Source organism: Mesoplodon densirostris, chromosome 2 (assembly GCF_025265405.1).
Source record: "Mesoplodon densirostris isolate mMesDen1 chromosome 2, mMesDen1 primary haplotype, whole genome shotgun sequence".
Taxonomy (NCBI): domain Eukaryota; kingdom Metazoa; phylum Chordata; class Mammalia; order Artiodactyla; family Ziphiidae; genus Mesoplodon; species Mesoplodon densirostris.
Window position 1 is genome coordinate 21,862,857 of NC_082662.1, and position 18,920 is coordinate 21,881,776.

An 18,920-nucleotide genomic window follows, 5' to 3' on the forward strand; every position below is an offset into this window, starting at 1 on the left:
ATCGGCAGGCGGACTCTCAACCACTGTGCCACCAGAGAAGCCCTCTACTAGAGTTTTATTTCTCTGTTCCTGAAGTCGTCACTATGCCATTAAAAAAAAAAAAAACCCACCACATCTTCATGGGGATGTAATTCACATACTGCAAAATTTACTCATTTAAAGTGTACAATTTAATGATTTTAACATATTCACAGAGTTGTGCAACAACAATCAATTTTGGAATATTTTCATAATTTCAAAAAGAACCCCCCATCCATTAATCACTCCTATCCTATAAAACCCTACACAAACACTAATCTTTTTGTCTTTATGGACTTGCCTATTCTGGACTTTTCATATAAAGGAATTATACTACACAATCTTTTTTAACTGCATCCTTGCATTTAGCACAATGTTTTGAAGTTCATCCAAGTTGTAGCATGTATCAGTACTTGAGTCCTTTTGATTGCTCAATAATAATTCCATTGTTTGAATATACCACTTTCATTGATCTCATCAGTTGATGAACATTTGGATTGTTTCCACTTTTTGGCTATTATGAATAATGCTGCTGTGAGCATTCATGTACATCTTTTTGCATACAAGTTTTTGTGTGGACATATATTTTTATTTCTCTTGGATATATATCTGGAAGTGGAATTGCTAGGTCATAGAGTAATCCTATGTTTAACTTTTCGAGGAACTGCCAAACTGTTTTCCAAAATGCTGGACCATTTTATATTCCTACCTGTAATACATGAGAGTTCCAATTTCTCTGCAACCTCACCAACATTATCTGTCTTTTTTATTATAGGCATCCTAGTGGGTATGAAGTGGTATCTCATTGTGGTTTTGATTTGCAGTTCTCTAATGGCTAATGATACTGAGCTCCTTTTCATGTCCTTATTGACCATTTACATATCTTCCTGGGAGAAATGTTTATTCAAGTCCTTTGCCCATTTGAATGGGTCATTTGGGTCATTTGGTTTTATATTGTTGAGTTACAAAATTTTAAAAAAATATATTCTGGATACAAGTCTCTTATCAGATTTGTAAAAATTTTTCTCCCATATGGTAGGTTGTCTTTTCATTTTCTTGATGGTATCATTTGTAGCAAAAGATTTTTAATTGTGATATAGTACAATTTATCTATTTTTTGTTGTTGTTGCTTGTCTACTCAATGTTTTGAATTCCTCTCCTCTCAGTCTCTCTCTCTCTTTTTTTTTTTGGCCACGCCATGCAGCATGTGGGATCTTAGTTCCCTGACCAGGGATCAAACATGTGCCCCCTGCATTGGGAGCGTTGAGTCGACCCCTGGGCCAAACAGGGAAGTCCCTCTATCAGTCTCTCTTGAACCTACTCCAGCCGGGCTTTTACCCTTACCACTCCACCAAAATTGTTCTTGATATGGTCACCTGTGACCTCCATGTTGTTAATCCAACCGTCAAGACTCAGCCTTCATTCTTATTTGACAGAGCTCTTACCTCCTCCTTCTTGAAATTCTATGCTTTATCCACTAGGCTTCCAGGGCACTACACCCTCTTAATTTTCTCCTAACTCACTCACTGGTTGCTCCTTTCAGTCTAGGATTCAGCCCTTGGCTTTGTTTCCCTTCTCTACTTTTACTCTAGTGGTGATTTCATCCAGCCTGAGGGCTTCAAATATCATCTATATGCTGACAACTCCCTAGGTTGTATCTCTGGCCCAAACTCTCTGCCTAAAACATTCTTCCCCCAGATATATGTATTACTAATGATCTGCTATGGACTGAATTGTTTTGTTCCCACCCCACCCCCACCCCCATTTATATGTTGAAGCTCTAACCCCCAATATAACTATTTGGAGATAGGGCCTTATTGAAGGTAATTAAGGTTGAATGAGGTCATGAAGGTAGGACCTGATCTAACAGGATTAATGTCCATGTGAGAAGAGATACCTGAGAGCTCTCTTCCTCCCTCTCCCCACCTCCTTCTCTCTCTCCTCTGTCTCCATGTGCACGCAGAACAAGAAGGCTACCTCTGGAAGCCAGGAAGAGCTCTCCTCAGAACTGACTACCTGATCTCTGATTTCCAGCCTCCAGAACTCTGAGAAAATGAATGTCTATTGTTTAAGCCACCCAGCCTATGGTATTTTGCAATGGCAGCCTGAATTGACTAACACACTCCACTTTCAGGTTTTTGCTCAGATGTTCCCTTCTCACTGAGGTATTTCCTCTCTATCCTATTTAAAGTTGCAACCCTGCCTAACCCTGGCATTCTCTTTCCCCCTTTCCTGCTTTATTTTTCTCCAGTAAATCATCTGGCATATTATACCTATATTTTAATTATTTTTTATTGTCTAGCTCCCATCACTAAAATGTAAGTTTGTAAGGGTAGAGACTTTTGTCCACTTTGTTCACCTCTGTTTCCCTAATACCTAAAATAGTGCCAGGCAAATTATAGGCTTCTTAAAAATATATGAATGAATGATTGCCATTGTAGTTTGAGACTATATAATGAAATTAGATATATTAAATTGGGATATTATCAAATTGGCTACTTCTGTGAAAGTTAGAATTTAGGCCTTCATGTTTCCTACCTCTTAGGAACTGTTAATTAACAGCTTTGTCAGTTTTATCAGCTAACAAAATTCCTTCCCTCATGACCAGTGCAATGAAAGACTCTTGGTGAGCAAGCCATAATTGGAGCTGAGATGGTTTTTATATCAACACCGTGTAAACATAGCCCAGTGCTAGACCATTGTGCTTTTATGTTTCATTAAACACCATGTGTACATTGGTGGCTCCTTTGACTTTGCTGAGAGATCCTCTTCAAAGTTGTGTGATCCATTGCTGGCATTACTATGGTCTTCTCTTTTTGCTAAATACAGTATGATCTAAACGAAAATGTTTAAATATGGGAGTACCAGCTTAAATGTTATCTTTGCTTTTTTTTTTTTTTAACTGTGTTTCATGCTGGTCATTATACTTCGGCAATATAAGATAGATTTATTTGTTTGTTTGTTTTTTTAAGTGTAAAGGTTTTTTTTATTATTATGTGTAACACAAAGTTATTTAAGTCAATACATTTTTAAGGAATTTCACACGTTCTGAATCTTTCCACTGCCAATCACCTTAGTTCCTCCAAACTCATAATCTTCAAGGTAAAATAGCCCTTTCAAAAAGAAGTTATCATGTGAGTCAGCCCACAGTTCTTTTAGTTAGGCTTCTTTGATCTCCAATGAAATATGGACACACTTCAAAATTCCCCACCTGTAATCTTTGGGATCCAATTTCCTCAAGCGATTTACTTTAGGACCATGTTTAGGGTCAGGAGATGGATCTGCCTGGTTCTGAATTTGACACCCTCTAAAAATGTATTAGGTTCAAATTGTATTCACTCCTAAGCCATCACACCCTAGAACAGTACAGATCATTGGGATATGCCAATACGTTTTAAAATTATCCAGACATTGTGTTCAAGATAAAAGCCTAAAAAAAGAAGCCATCTTTGTTTCATGTCAACATTAAAATTAGAGTACTAAATCAATACAGCTGATAATTTAAAAGCTTAAGATATGAGGGAAATTATTAGCTCTATAGTCCTGGAAGCAATCTTTATGTTTATCAATACACCCCCGTCATTTGACTCTCTTAGGTATCATGTTCCTTCTTTTTTTTTTTTTGCGGTATGCGGGCCTCTCCCTGTTGTGGTCTCTCCCGTTGCGGAGCACAGGCTCTGGATGCTCAGGCTCTGGATGCTCAGGCTCAGTGGCCATGGCTCACGGGCCCAGCCGCTCTGTGGCACGTGGGATCTTCCCGGACCGGGGCACGAACCCGTGTCCCGTTCATTGGCAGGCGGACTCTCAACCACTGCGCCACCAGGGAAGCCCTCATTGGAGTTCTCATGTTCCTTCTTATCTGTATCAAAACTCATACTGAGGCCCGCATACCGCAAAAAAAAAAAAAAAAAAACTCATGCTGAACAATGAGTTCTGGGTTGCGAAAGAGGATTATAGATTTGTTTTTGTTATTGCTTTATGGCAATTCTTTGTATATGGGATGAGAAGGTCATCAATAGTAAGAAAGACCACTAGTGAAAAAACATGACCTCATTATTTTGATGAGAACTCTACATGGATACATTAGTATGAATAAGTTATATTAGTAGTCATTGCAATAGGAACTGTAAGTAACAGAAGAAAATCAACTCTCAGTCATCCCTAAATCAACTGATACTCTTGCTAGTTTTAATTAGTGAGTACACTTTTTATATAATTTGTATAAGCAACTGTGGTTGCAGTTAGGACAGATCATGTTTGATATGTTCTAGTATAACATTATACTTTATTTTTCTTTCTTTCTTTCTTTCTTTCTTTCTTTCTTTATATTTATTTGGCTGTGCTGGGTCTTAGTTGTGGTGTGCGGGATCTTTGTTGCGGCATGTGGAATCTTTAGTTGGGGCTTGCGAGCTCTTAGTTGTGGCATGCGGGATCTAGTTCCCTGACCAGAGATCGAACCCAGGCCCCCCTGTGTTGGGAGCACGGAGTCTTAGCTACTGGACCCCCAGGGAAGTCCCTAACATGATACGTTAGATGTACTTTTTTAAAAAACTTTTCTTAATGGCTTTCTTTTTTAAAAAATTAATTAATTAATTTTATTTATTTAGTTGGCTGTGTTGGGTCTTCATTGCTGTGCATGGGCTTTCTCTAGTGGAGGCGAGCAGTGGCTGCTCTTCATTGTGGTGCTCTTCTCATTGCCGTGGCTTCTCTTGTTGCGGAGCACGGGCTCTAGGTGCACGGGCTTCAGTAGTTGTGGCATGTGGGCTCAGTAGTTGTGGTGCACGGGCATAGTTTCTCTGTGGCATGTGGGATCTTCTCGGACCAGGGCTCGAACCCGTGTCCCCTGCAATGGCAGGCGGATTCTTAGCCACTGCACCACCAGGGAAGCCCTAGATGTACTTTTTCCACTGAGAATGACTTTAACAGTTCTACTGTAAATTTCCACAGTAACATAAAATAAAAATTAGTTTAAAAAGTGTCTGCTGACTTGTCGACACCATAATAATGGTATTTGCACCCACAGCTGTTTATGAGTATTATTGTAAATACTATACAGTTTCAAGGCATTTTGCTCTGGGCTTTACTATTCCATGTATCATGAATCATCCAACTCCTTGGTTATCGCTTGGACTTTCTAGTATTTTGAATGGCAATCTCTCTCATGGGAGCCCTTCTAATTGCAGAATCTGTGCCTAGTATCCTTGGATTTGCTGGTTCAGCATGAACACGAATTGATTAGTCTATGGATCCACATGTCTTATGGAATGTGTATTTCCTGTGTTCGCCATCTGCCAAATTGGAGCAGTGTTTGGACCAGAAGATGTTATTATCCTTCCTCTGATTTACTGTCTCTCTGAATAGAACCTCTTACTTAAATTTGGTTTGGTCAAGGGGCATTATTAGAAGGCTTTTTTTTTTAAATAAGGCTTTTGAAAAAATTCAGTATAATTGATGATTCCACAACAAAGCAAAGAATCCCCCAAACTGCAATATTGAGTGAGATGGCATACCTTCAAATCTTGAATAGTATCATGGGAAGTCCATCTTTAGTCATTCCACAGTTTGATCACCTCTTTTTTTTTTAATTTTTAAAAAATTTAGTTATTTTATTTTTATTTATTTTTGGCAGTGTTGGTTTTTCGTTGCTGCGCACGGGCTTTCTCTAGTTGTGGTGAGCGGGGGCTACTCTTCGTTGTGATGCACAGGCTTCTCATTGCGGTGGCTTCTCTCATTGCGAAGCACGGGCTCTAGGTGCGTGGGCTTCAGTAGTTGTAGCGCATGGGCTCAATAGTTGTGGTGCACGGGCTTAGTTGCTCCGCGGCATGTGGGATCTTCCCAGACCAGGGCTTGAACCCATGTCCCCTGCAATGGCAGGCGGATTCTTAACCACTGCGCCACCAGGGAAGTCCCCAATCACTTCTCTTAATTTATCACTCAGTAGCATTTATTGAACACCCTTGTGGCGGGCACTTGCAAATGCTGGAAATACAAAGGCAATAAGCTAAGATCCTTGCCCTCATGGAGCTCACAGACTGCCAACTATTACTATGTGTGATAATGCTACAGTAGAGGCACATAAATGTTTTAATATTATGGGAAAAACGATTTTGGGAAAGACTACTATAATATATTTTAGGGATACAAAATATTGGGAACAAATCATTCTTGGGTTTAGGATTCCTTATTTTGTTTGTTATTAGATATTTACTAAAACATATTTTAATGCCTTCTGTATGCTGGGAGTTGTGCTTGATGAAAAATTACATGTGGTCTCTGCCCCAATGAAGGAGATAGACAGACATTTTAAAATGTAGAATTCGATATTTTCAAAGCTAAGGAGCGAAGTTCAAGGTGTCCTGCAAAACTACAAGGAATTTAGATAGAAGGAAAGCCACTAACGGGACTTCCCTGGTGGTCCAGTGGCTAAGACTTCATCCTTGCAATGCAGGGGGCCCAGGTTTGGTACGTGGTTAGGGAACTAGATCCCACATGCCAAAACTAAAGATCCTGCATGCTGCAACTAAGACCTGGCACAGCCAAATAAATAAATAAATAAATAAATATTTTTTTAAAAAAGAAGGAAAGCCACCAAGCATATTGTATGTTATCTATTGCTATATAACAAATAATTTCCGAAATTAGCAGCTTCAGACAACAATAAACATTTATTATTCCATATAGGTTCTATGGGTCAGGAATTCAGGAATGTCTAAGTGTTGTGGTTCTGAGACTTTCATGAGTTTTGTAGTCAAAGTGTCGGTTGGGACTGCAGTCATCTGAGACTTAACTGAGGCAGAAAGAGCCAATTCCAAGATGGCTTATTCACCTGGCTGTTGGCAGGAGGCCTCAGTTCTTTGCCTCATTGACTACTTTATAGGGTTGCTTGTCTTCAAGGCATAGCCACTAGTTTCCTCTTAGAGAGAGTGATCTGAGAGAGTAGCGCAGAAGTCACAAGTCTTTTATGAATTGCCTCAGAAATCGTATACCTGGGACTTCCCTGGTGGTCCAGTGGTTAAGACTCTGCACTCCCAATGCAGGGGGCCAGGGTTTGATACCTGGTTAGGGAACTAGATCCCACATGCTGCAACTAAGAGTTTGCAAGCCGCAACTAAAGATTCCTCATGCGCAACGAAGATCCCACGCGTGGCAACGAAGATCCCCCACGCCACAACTAAGACCCGGTGCAGCCAAATAAGTTAATTAATTAATTAATTAATATTAAAAAAAAAGAAATCGTATATCTTTATTTCCACACTACCCTACTGGTTCCAGAGGTCATCCCTATCAGCATGAGAGGGAGCACGAATACCAGGAGGTAAGGACCATTGAAGGCCATCTTGGAGGCTGACTACCACATGTATGAATCTTCAAATGCAAGCTTGCTGAAATCAGACTTTTCAGAAGACCCCAATGTAGTAAAAAAACCCACCCAAGGATGGAGTTGGCCAGAGAATCAGGGAATGGCATAGCCAACTGGGTAGAAGCAGTTTGGGCAGAAACTCTAATACAGTAGATATAGATATATATTGATAGATAACTAATTATAGCATAAAACTAACCTAAAGCAGAAACAGAAAATGGAAGAAAGACCATGAATTAATTGAGGCACACTAGAATTGGTGTTTGTCACAATTAAAAGGAAAAAAGGAAGAAAAATTAAAGAATTAAAGACTTTAAAAGTTGCTGTAAATATTAAATAGGAACTCAGAAAAGCACATTTCTCATTGTCATTCATTCATTATGGACTATGCCACTCACTGACTAACAAAGCTTGTAAATGGCTCCTACGATTCAAATCATCTCTTAGTATCATCACAGAAGATCTTGTCCCCTTTAAGCAAGGTCGACCCCTCTACCTATCTTTCAATAACAGTTGTTTTAGGAAATTGCCTAAGATTTCCTCTTATTGAACTACGCTTGTACTTGTTCTCACCAAAGTCTCAACGCTGTACTATATCAGTTCAACATTTGCCTTTGCACTCTGGATGGGGTGTTCATATCCCTAACTGCCTAATATTTGGCCATTTGGTTTTTATCAGGTGGCTTTTAAATTTTTATTTATTTATTTAGGCTGGGGCACCAGGTCATAGTTGCAGCACCAGGGATCTTAGTTGCAGCTCTCCGACTCTTAGTTGCATGGCATGCATGCAGGATCTAGTTCCCCGACTAGGGTTCAAACCCGCCCCCCCTGCATTGGGAGCCCAGAGTCTTACCCAGTGGACCACCAGGGAAGTCCCCCATCAGGTGGCTTTAGATCTGCTCTATGGAACCCAACCCTGGCCTTTAAACAAGTTGGCCTTTGGTCCCAGCTAGGCTAGTCTAAGTCTCCTGACCCCTCCCTCAGAGGGAGATTCTAGCAACTGGGAAGGACCACTTCCACTTTATCTTCTAATGATAACTGAAGATTACAAACACAGCTGGTTGGTTACATTTATTACCAGTAGGTCCACGGTCAAGTTGGCCTCAATTACCCTGCTGAATACATGCTGAATACTCTATTATTACCTCTTAGCAACAGTATAAGGAAGACAACCTGACTTAATAGAAAGGATGCAGAGTCTGAGAGTAGCTTTCTAGGTCTGGGAACCAGAGAGAGGGAGGTGAGTGGAGGTGGAGAGATGGGCACCCCTAGTCTTTAACCCTCCTTATTTACCCAGGAGCACCCAGATTCCCTATCTCTCCTTTCCCTCAATACACAGGACTTGAAGGGTCCCTTACCCACTCCAGTCTGACCTCCGCCATTCCAGAGCAAGCTGGACCAGATGTGCATGTGACTGAGTTTTGACCATGCAGTTGAGGTGAAATCCTAAGAGAGGGCAAAGCAACAATATGAAAGGAACCGAAGTCTCTGATTGACCAGGTGCAGCAGAGGTACCTGCTGCTCAGCATCTTCCAGACTGTTATTTGAGAAATAAACTTCTGTTTTCTCATTTTTAAAAAGAAAAGGGGCCTCCCTGGTGGCGCAAGTGGTTGAGAGTCCGCCTGCCGATGCAGGGGATACGGGTTCGTGCCCCGGTCTGGGAGGATCCCATATGCCGCGGAGCGGCTGGGCCCGTGAGCCATGGCCGCTGAGCCTGCGCGTCCGGAGCCTGCGCGTCCGGAGCCTGTGCTCCGCAACGGGGGAGGCCACAACAGTGAGAGGCCCGCATACCGCAAAAAAAAAAAAAAAAAAAAAAAAAGAAAAAAAGAGTAAAGATTCCTTTTTTTTGAATTTTATTTTATTTTTATACAGGAGGCTCTTATTAGTCAGAATACAGACTCTTGATTAAGGGTTGGATTCGAATATCAGCTCTTAAACTTAACACTCCTGTGACCCAGTTAAGTTCCTTTAATATCTATTAGCTTCAGTTTTCCATAGGTGTAAAGTAAAAGGTTGTTATATATTTCACAGCACTGTTCAAGGTATAGGAAAGAAAATATGTACACCTGGAATATAGTGGACACTCTATTTTTATTTATTTATTTATTTTTTTACTTTAAAACTTAATTTTTAAATTTATTTTTGGCTGCATTGGGTCTTTGTTGCTTCACACGGGCTTTCTCTAGTTGCATTGAGCAGGGACTACTCTTCATTGTGGTGCGTGGGCTTCTCATTGCGGTGGCTTCTCATCATGGAGCATGGGCTCTAGGCATGCAGGCTTCAGTAGTTGTGGCTCGCGGCCTCTAAAGTGCAGGCTCGGTAGTTGTGGCACACAGGCTTAGTTGCTCCCCGGCATGTGGGATCTTCCTGGACCAGGGCTCGAACTCATGTCCCCTGCATTGGCAGGCTGATTCTTAACCACTGCTCCACCAGGCAAGTCCCTAGTATATTTTAATATTTCCCAAAATGCATTACTTTGCACTCTATTTCTTAATGCTAACAATGACCAAGAAAATAAGAAGAGCTTAAAGTATATTTGCTATATGTTTCAAGAAGGCAGGGATCAATTTTATTTAAAATAATTTTTTTGTGGGGGGGACCACGCTGCGCGGCATGTGGAATCCTATTTCCCTGACCAGGGATCAAACCCATGTTCCCTGCACTGGAAGCGTGGAGTCTTAACCATCGGACCACTAGGGAAGTCCCTAAAATAATATTTCATTAAAGGCAGATTTTTAAACATCTTATACTTAAGGGGATTAGTTTAAATTAATTAGAAAATTAATTCAGAATTTTTATGTTCTTCAAAGGTGTTAAATAAATGAAGATTTTCTAAATTATAATAGCAAAGTCAGAATAAATACACACCTGTTTATGTTGACAAGTCTTCTCAATGTGTCTTTAGATCTGGTTGGTTGCTTTGACCCCCAAGCAAGAGAGAATAAATAATGCATTCCTCTATAAGCTGACTAACCGTAAAAGTGTAACAAGTTCCCATTGGTATGCCCAGACCTGTGGAAGAGAAAAAGAGTAGAAAATAAGAAAGGTATGTAACACCTTGTTCTGACTTCCCAAGGATTAAAGGATGATCATATGAACAAACCCACAATGTAAATTACTTATACTGTTGAATAATATGAAACTATATAAATTAACAAAGATTATATATAAGAACAATTTCTAAGCAATTCCTAATACATATAAGCTATTGTTTAAGAATTCAATAATAGGGCTTCCCTGGTGGCGCAGTGGTTGAGAGTCCGCCTGCCAATGCAGGGGACACGGGTTCGTTCCCCGGTCCGGGAAGATCCCACATGCCGTGGAGCATCTAGGCCCGTGAGCCATGGCCGCTGAGCCTGCGCATCCGGAGCCTGTGCTCCGCAACGGGAGAGACCACAACAGTGAGAGGCCCACGTACCGCAAAAAAAAAAAAAAAAAAAAGAATTAAGCAATATCTTGAAGTCCATGAAAGATAATTAAGTAATATCTTCCAGTAATATCTTGAAGTCCATTAATGCTATTGTTCTCACCTTTTGAGATACCTCTGTGGCTCTTAGGGGGTTATCTGTTATTCAAGGGTCTAAGTAAGTTGAAAGCAGAAGGTACTGCAGGACTACCAGCCAGGAACACATGAATCTATCTGCTTTTCTTCCTTACTGTCCAAGACAGCAGGGTCTTTCTTGTCTGATTCACTCAGGAAGAGCAGGACTCTTCAAGACACACTGAGAGAATCAGCCAAGCATGTGACAGGTTGGTTAGGGCTGCAGTCTACCATTATATATCTTCCCTCCCATCCCCTCCAGGGCAAAACCCCATGAGAGCTGAACCTTGTCTGTCTTACGTACAGCGTACAGCACAGGGCTGCCACGTAGTAGTATTCAACCATTTCCTAAATGAACATGATAGAGTGGCAATGAGAACTTGAGGTAACTGGAGCCTGAATTTGGAAAGCATTTCTCAGGCATAAGGGCATGACCTGGGGATATATAAGCTACTCAAGGAGTACAGCGCAGTGTACAGCAGTCTGTAATGGAACTATATGCCCCCAAATAAACTCAGACAAGGTCCCAAATCCAGGCACAGGCATCTAGGGAAAATGTTTTTGTTACCATGCTAGTTTTTCTTTGGGACTGATCATTTACGTTTCATAACAGAAATTTGGCTTTGGGCAGCTTCATTTATTAAAGAAGAACATCATGATTTTGGAGAACAGAAAACCGTTTTCCTTGTTTTGCTGTTCGGTAGGGCAGAATGTTTAGACCGACTCTCTTTTTTACAAAAGTAACTTAGCATACCCAAATGTCTAAGTACACAACTGTTGTGCTGTTGGAAGTGGCAAGAGAAAACAATCCAGGTAGAAATGAACAGGAAAAGATGTTTAGGTTCCCTGTTCTGTGAAGAGTAACGTAGGGAAATGAAAGTGAACTGAAGAGAGGAAGAGAAATGGGAGCTGAAGAAACAGCCAAGAATCAGGAAGAGAGATTGCAAAACATGCCCCCTTTAGCCCCAAGTGCATTTGCATTTGCCTGTTTCTCTGCCTTTTGGTTGTTTGGAGGTGCCAGGCATGCGTTGCCACATGGCACACCCTCGACCTCTCCTGGTCACACTCTGTCATGAGTCACAACCTTGAGTGCTGTGGGAACAGCAAAGAGCTGGGCTCTCGGGGAGGAAGACAGTGCCTGACCCAGTGTCCACTACTTCAAGACATGGGCATAAGGTGGCAGCACTGGCAGTGCCTGCAGGTGTTGTGGAGAGAGACTTGGCCAAGGGCCAGCTGGACTTGAGCTGCTAAGTCCCAGGGAAAAGATGGAAAAGAGGAACTCTGCTAAAAACTTCCTTATTAGGGTAGTTAGTGATGGAAGGAAAAAGGCTTCTCCTGGGGGAGCAGTGGCACCAGGTGCTCCACTGGGAGGAATGGGTGATGAGGTCACATTGCCTGGCACCCATACGTCTGTTAAAAGAATAACTGCCACTTATGAGGAAGGATTAAGATGGACTGATGAACAACATGGATGAATCTTGAAAACATGGTAAGTGAAAGAAGCCAATCACAAAAGATGTGTACTGTACAATTCTGCTTACGTGAAATGTCCAGCACAGGCAAATCTATAGAGACAGAACGTAGGTGAGTGATTGCGTAGGGCCTGAGACTGGGGACAAAGGGGGGGTGACTGCTCAAAGGTATGGGGTTTCTCTTTAGGTTGATGAAATGTTCTAAAATTGATTGTGGTGATGGTTGCACAACTCTGAATAAGCTAAAAACCATTGAATTTTGCACTTTAATGGAGGAATTGTAATGAAACCTCAATAAAGTTGTTACTTTTTAAAAAATGAATATTTAGTTAAAACCAGAGAGGAAAGGTTATAACGTGAGTGCATTCTTAACCCTTCTCTCCCTCCCTGGTCCTTTGAATACCTATGGTTCCAATAGGGATGAGAGGCATGCCTTTTCCTGGAATCACCCATCTCTAAGCCAGTGCCTCTTAAACTTTAATTTGCATGCAGATCACCTGTGGATCTTGTCAAACTGCAGAATCTGTTTCAGAAGGTCTGAAGTGGAGCCTAAGACTGTGCATTTCTAAGAAGCTCCTAGGTGATCTTGAAGCTGCTGGTCCTAGAATTACACTTTGAACAGAGAGATTCTAAGGGACTCATTGAAATTATATTTGTTCTTTGATTGGGATTAGTATTATGTCAGCTCTGTACTGAAGTTAAAATGCCAAGTAAATATTTTTATTTTGACTTGCTAGTGGCATAACATATATATGATGCTTCTAACAACAGTTAATACAGGTATCTTGAAAAAGTACATTACTAACATTATGGGATTTATTATCCATTTTTATTGAAAAGTTCAGGATTTGGAATTGTAAGAGAACTGGGTTTGAATCCTGGCTCTACCATTAACCAGTGTCATGGCCTTGGACTATCTGAGTTTCAGTTTCTTTGTGTATAGAATGGAGATACTAATACCTATCTCAGCGGATTTTTGTGAGTGCTGGAGACTATGGCACACACATTATACTCACTCTTGAGATAACTGCTATTATTGTCATCATATTTGTGTGAGGTGGGAGAGCTACCACACTTTCCTTCTCGCATCTGCATCACTCCATATTTTCTTTAAAACCTCCTAAATCTTGAAATTTTGGTTGTGTGGGAGATGCTTCTCTAAGATTATTTTTCTTTATCTGCCTAAAGAAGGCATTGTTTGGAGCTCTAGTAAAATCCATACGGAATATAATTTTTAATACGTAGATGTGTGCTTTCTTTTTGTGGGAGGGTTTGTTCTATTATTAAGAGATTCAAAGAAAAAGTTCAGGATGTTTAATAAGGAATTTTGGTCTCCCTGATTCTCTAGTGCTAAGCTGGAATAATTCAACATCAATGACTTATTTTTGTTTAAAAAAATTTTCAAACTGAGTTACTCAATTTCACTTTAGGGCCTCTGCTATTTTCCTTTTCCTTTACGGGTACAGCAGGCAAGTTCTTCTAATGCCTGGCCCTCAGGGAAGCCTACAGAGAGAGGCAATTCGGAAAACCCTGTTTTGGAACAGAGCTGCTCCTCAGTAGCTCCCCATGGAAGAGGGATTCCTGCCACAAATGACAAGACATCACAGGCACACAGCTTGGACTAGAGTGAGGACTGCTGCTTCTTCCTTCTTGTGGTGCTCTGACCTGGGAGGTCCACGGACTACAGTATTAGGCAAGCACCCAGGTGCTTGTTCCTCCATGTTATACATGTTATACTTGTCATGTCTGAATGTCGTAGACTTGCAAGGGGCTGCCCAACGTATTTGCTTCCTTTTGTTTTTATAGTCTTTCGACTTTTAGGCTGACTTTATCTCTTTGATTTTCCTAGTTTCTGGAAGAATATGTAGCAAATACTAATTGTCACTGGCAAGTTCCTGGCATACAGCATTAGTGAAATTCATTTCTTCCTTCTTGTTAAATCATTCTTGTGTTTTTTTAAATTTTTTTAAAACACTTTTGTAAATTTAACCCTTTGCCAACACCTTTCTATCACTGTGTACTCAGCATTAGCTATATGAAGGCCTAAGCAGTATGGAGACTTAAGAACTTGTTTTCTTCTCTATTCGTTTTTTTAAATTATAGAAGACTCTAATGCTGTCAGCTGGTAAATGTTTAGAATTTAAGGTAAACATCACTCTAACTTTTGTAAACACTGTAGTAGAAAACTGGTTTTGAAGATGCAAAAACAAATCAAAAATTTTGTTTTATGGAGAATTGTGTTGAAGACATATTTTGAAATTTGAAGAAGGAAACAAGAGGTTCTATGTCTTCAGTGCAGCTTTGAATATTTAGGATTTCTTCTGTTAACTGTTCTGTTTTGTGTCACTACTGCATGAGGGCCTCAGAAAGGCTGGACTGGAAACACCAGCCCCCTGAAAGGGACAGTCACGTGTTCATGGAGTGAGGAAGTGCTAGCTGCTGGCTGGGGACTTCCCAGGTCACTAATTTTGAAAAACCCCCTAAACACTGATCTTAAAGATCAAATTCTTCTCTTCAACAGCAAGGATCAAAATGTTGGAAGGCTGTATCCTGTTTCCTCATCTAGCACCAGGATTCTGGTGAAGAGTTGCAATGAAGTGGACTCTAAGTCGGCTTGTTCTTTCCTTTCTTATCCGACCAATTAAGGACATTATTTCATTTGGTGCATCTTAGCCATTCATTTTGGTGGACAGTTGTTTCTCTTGTTATAAAGACCAAAGACCATTCTAAACCCAGAGTCAGCCAAATAGGTAAAACAAATATCTCATAATTCCACATAGCTGCCTTAGGAGGACTGGGTTCTAGTCTATGCAGGAATCCCTGGCATGAGCACTGTTATGTACAGAAGCCTGAGCTTAGAGAGCAGCCAGTGTGGCATAGATTGTGCCCTGTGGACATTTTTGTGCCATTTAGTCCAAGTACAATTACCCATCGTGAGAGCCTATGTGACACAAACAGAAAGAGAGTAGGAGAAGGTGAACAGGAGGAGAGAACTTATCTTAATTCTATTCTCCCCAAGGGGGGAAAATGACTAAAATATAACCTGAGTGTAAGAGCATTAGTAATATTAATAATAATATCTTTGATAATTAGGCCAGTGATCTCAAAGTACTTTTTTAAAAAAATTTATTTATTTATTTTTGGCTGCACTGGGTCTTCGTTGCTGCGTGCGGGCTCTCTCTGGTTGCAGCGAGTGGGGGCCACTCTTTGTTGTGGTGCACGGGCTTCTCACTGTGGGCTTCTCACTGCGGTGGCTTCTCTTATTGTGGAGCACAGGGTCCAGGCTTGCGGGCTTCAGTAGCTGCAGCACACAGGCTCAGTAGTTGTGGCTCATGGGCTCCAGAGCGCAGGCTCAGTAGTTGTGGCGCACGGGCTCAGTTGTTCCGCAGCACGTGGGATCTTCCCGGACCAGGACTTGAACCCGTGTCCCCTGCACTGGCAGGCGGATTCCCAACCACGGCACCAGCACCAGGGAAGCCCTCAAGTATTTTTAACATCCATTATTTTCTTTGTACTCACCAAAATCTCTTTAAGGTCCCATAGAATGGGAATTGCCATGTCTTAAGTTTTCCCCTGTTCCTCTTTCCTCTTTATTCATCAACTTTCTTGGAAAATGAGGGATCTTGCCCTGAGAGTTAGGAACTTATCAATTTTGAAGGAAAAAGGCCTATCTTTCCTGTTAGTTAGACATCATCCTACACTGTACTTTATAGGAGGTACAAAAGTAGTGTATATTACAATGTTGTACATCACAGCAGGGTAATTGTCAGAGAACCTTCCATTTACAGTAAACTGAATGAGAGGATTGACATCCAAAATCAAAAAGTGGAAACTTCTAGACTGGTTTCAAAGCATCACAGTGAAAGGATAGTCATTTGACTCATGGAGAACCTCTGCTCTGATGCTTCAGGGCATACATAGTCCATATGATTAGATTTGGACTATGAAATCTTGATCATTACAGTCTATAAATGGATATAGCCTTTTGGAAGTCTGACTTAGAATGAAAGCCTGGACCTTTGTCTCAGATGTTGAGATACTATCCAGTTGTAGGCTCTTTGCCTTGAATATTAGGTAGGTTATCCTCCTTTAACTCTTGTCTTCCGTTTCTTCGTCCTCCACCCCCAATCACTCCCAAGAAGAACATCTCTAACAGAGTTTTCAGTGTCTTTGTAGTACTTCATTCCTGTAAATTCCTTCTTCTCCATGTTTTTGTTCTGTTTCATGTAGTTTGGAAAATGACAGTGTAGAATATGTTTGGTATAACCCTAGTCCTGGCCAGTATTTTTCATCCCTTAAAAAAAAAAAAAAAAAAAATATATATATATATATATATATATAATGTATATATATATACACACGAGTGTGTGTGTTCTGTGGTTGAAAGTATAGAACTACAAACTTTATTTATTTATTTATTTAGGCCACACCGTGCAGCATGAAGGATCTTAGCTCCCTGACCAGGGACCAAACCTTTGCCCCCTGCAGTGGAAGCACAGAGTCCTAACCACTGGACCACCAGGGAATTCCCTAGAAGTAAAAACTTTAAATAAAATAGAGGGCTTCCCTCGTGGTGCAGTGGTTAAGAATGGCCTGACAATTCAGGGGATATGGGTTCGATCCCTGGTCCGGGAAGATCCCACATGCTGTGGAGCAACTAAGCCCATGCACCACAACTACTGAATCTGCATTCTAGAGCCCGTGAGCCATAACTACTGAAGCCCACACACCTAGAGCCCGTGCTCCACAACAAGAGAAGCCACTGCAATGTGAAGCCCGCACACTGCAACGAAGAGTAGTCCCCACTTGCAGCAACCAGAGAAAGCCCGCGCACGGCAACGAAGACCCAATGCAGCCAAAAATAGATAAATAAATTAAAAATACAAAAAAGAAAATGTTTCTTGTATTGTTCCTGTTAAGCATTTCTCATATTTTGGCATCACACACCAAAACATGATGTCAGAGGTGTGTGTGTGAGGGGGACCAGATAGAGGTGAGGGAAAGACAGTTAGATAGTACAGTGTGTGCAGTGGTGAAGAATTTACTAAATTTAATTAATCTTCAATTAGCAGAACACTGAGGATATGAATCACTCACTGGCAGTCAAGAGGTGATGTCAGTGAATGGTTATGGCTCAGCATGACTGCTTCTGTTTGCTCCTGTATTTACCCCTAGCACTATTCTACTGCAGGGCTCTCCTATGAATTTTATTGTGGGACTTTAGAAATGTCTACTGCCAAGGATAGCATTAATAAGTATTCCAGTTGACAGTTAGAGCAAGGAACAAGTTTCTTAATGAAGTTTATAAATATGGCTTTGGATTGATCTTATTGGCAATAGTCATACTATTAATTTCTAATTGAAAGAATAACATGCTCACAGGAGTACCGAGCCTAAGTAGAAGACTCATTTTGGTGGAATTTGGGTTAGAACAGCACATGCAGCTCAAGGATTGCTGAAGAAGGGCAGGTGCATAAAGTTGCTTCATCATGAAAGGTGAATATTCAACGTGGGGACTGTGCACCCTTGGTTAAGTTTATAAAACAGCTTCTGCCTAAACTCTCTGTAATAGTTATCAATTGTGCTAATAATGGATTACTAAAAATCCTCAGTAGCCAATCAGGTTGCGACCTCCTTACCTCTAAGCATCTTCCTAGAGAATATCTTATGAAGGCTATGTAGTATCTCAATTCTCCTATGATTGCATCTTGGAAACACTGGCTGCTAGTTCATAAAAAACCAGAGAGTACGTGCGGAGTCAACTAGAATCCTTCTTTTCTAGATACTTTGGACTTCCAACTTTAGCTGGGCTAAAGTGGAACAACATCAGCCATGAACTCCAGGTTTTTCTGGACAGAGTGCCATATTTTTAAGTAAACGTGACTGACTATGGGAAAAAAAAATACTTAAATGGGCTCTTGGACTTTGTTCTGAGGTCAAAAGGGACCGCATTAAAAAATGTGTATTCTATATCCTGATCTTGGTGTTTGGGGCAAAAATAGTACCTAATGTTGTGTGATATTGTGTATTCTTTTGTTTGAACATAGTTTGTAGATGGACTCTATTAATGAAAACACACTGTGGTGGAGAGGAATGTGTGTGTGTGTGTGTTTCAGTGCTGTTTTTAAATGGCCTGTTGGGTAGGCTTGATGAAATGTGTTAAGTTATTTCGCCTTTGTCTCCTGTTCTCTCCCTCCGCAGTAAGACTGGAAGAACAACACACTTATACCCAGGCCTCCAGTAGTCTCTTTGGAAGGGTAGGCCAATTAGAACCAACCTGCTGGTCCCCACCCCCAGCCACTCTGGTAGCTTCTGAATCCAGTTTCAGTGTTGTTAAATTTCAGGGCAGAAAGTGATAATTTGGAAAAGTGCCAAAACCCACTGTAATTTTTCCTGGCAGCTTTCCCTTGGTGTCATTGGTAAGTTCTGCATTTCACTGGAGTATTGCACCACTACTACTACAGTACCCCGCAGCAGACTTTTTCATTTGGTCCACTTTTATCTTTGGAAGAAGCCGTTTTTCAGTAGG

The 18,920-nt window shown here is 40.9% G+C and overlaps 1 non-coding gene across 1 annotated transcript; it reads right to left on the reverse strand.

Annotated features, from left to right (window-relative positions):
* Positions 1 to 3,862: 3,862 nt before the first annotated feature.
* Positions 3,863 to 4,048, reverse strand: LOC132484807 (small nucleolar RNA SNORA40). Its single transcript, XR_009531355.1, has one exon. It is a non-coding gene; the product is annotated as a small nucleolar RNA SNORA40 (small nucleolar RNA).
* Positions 4,049 to 18,920: the final 14,872 nt, after the last annotated feature.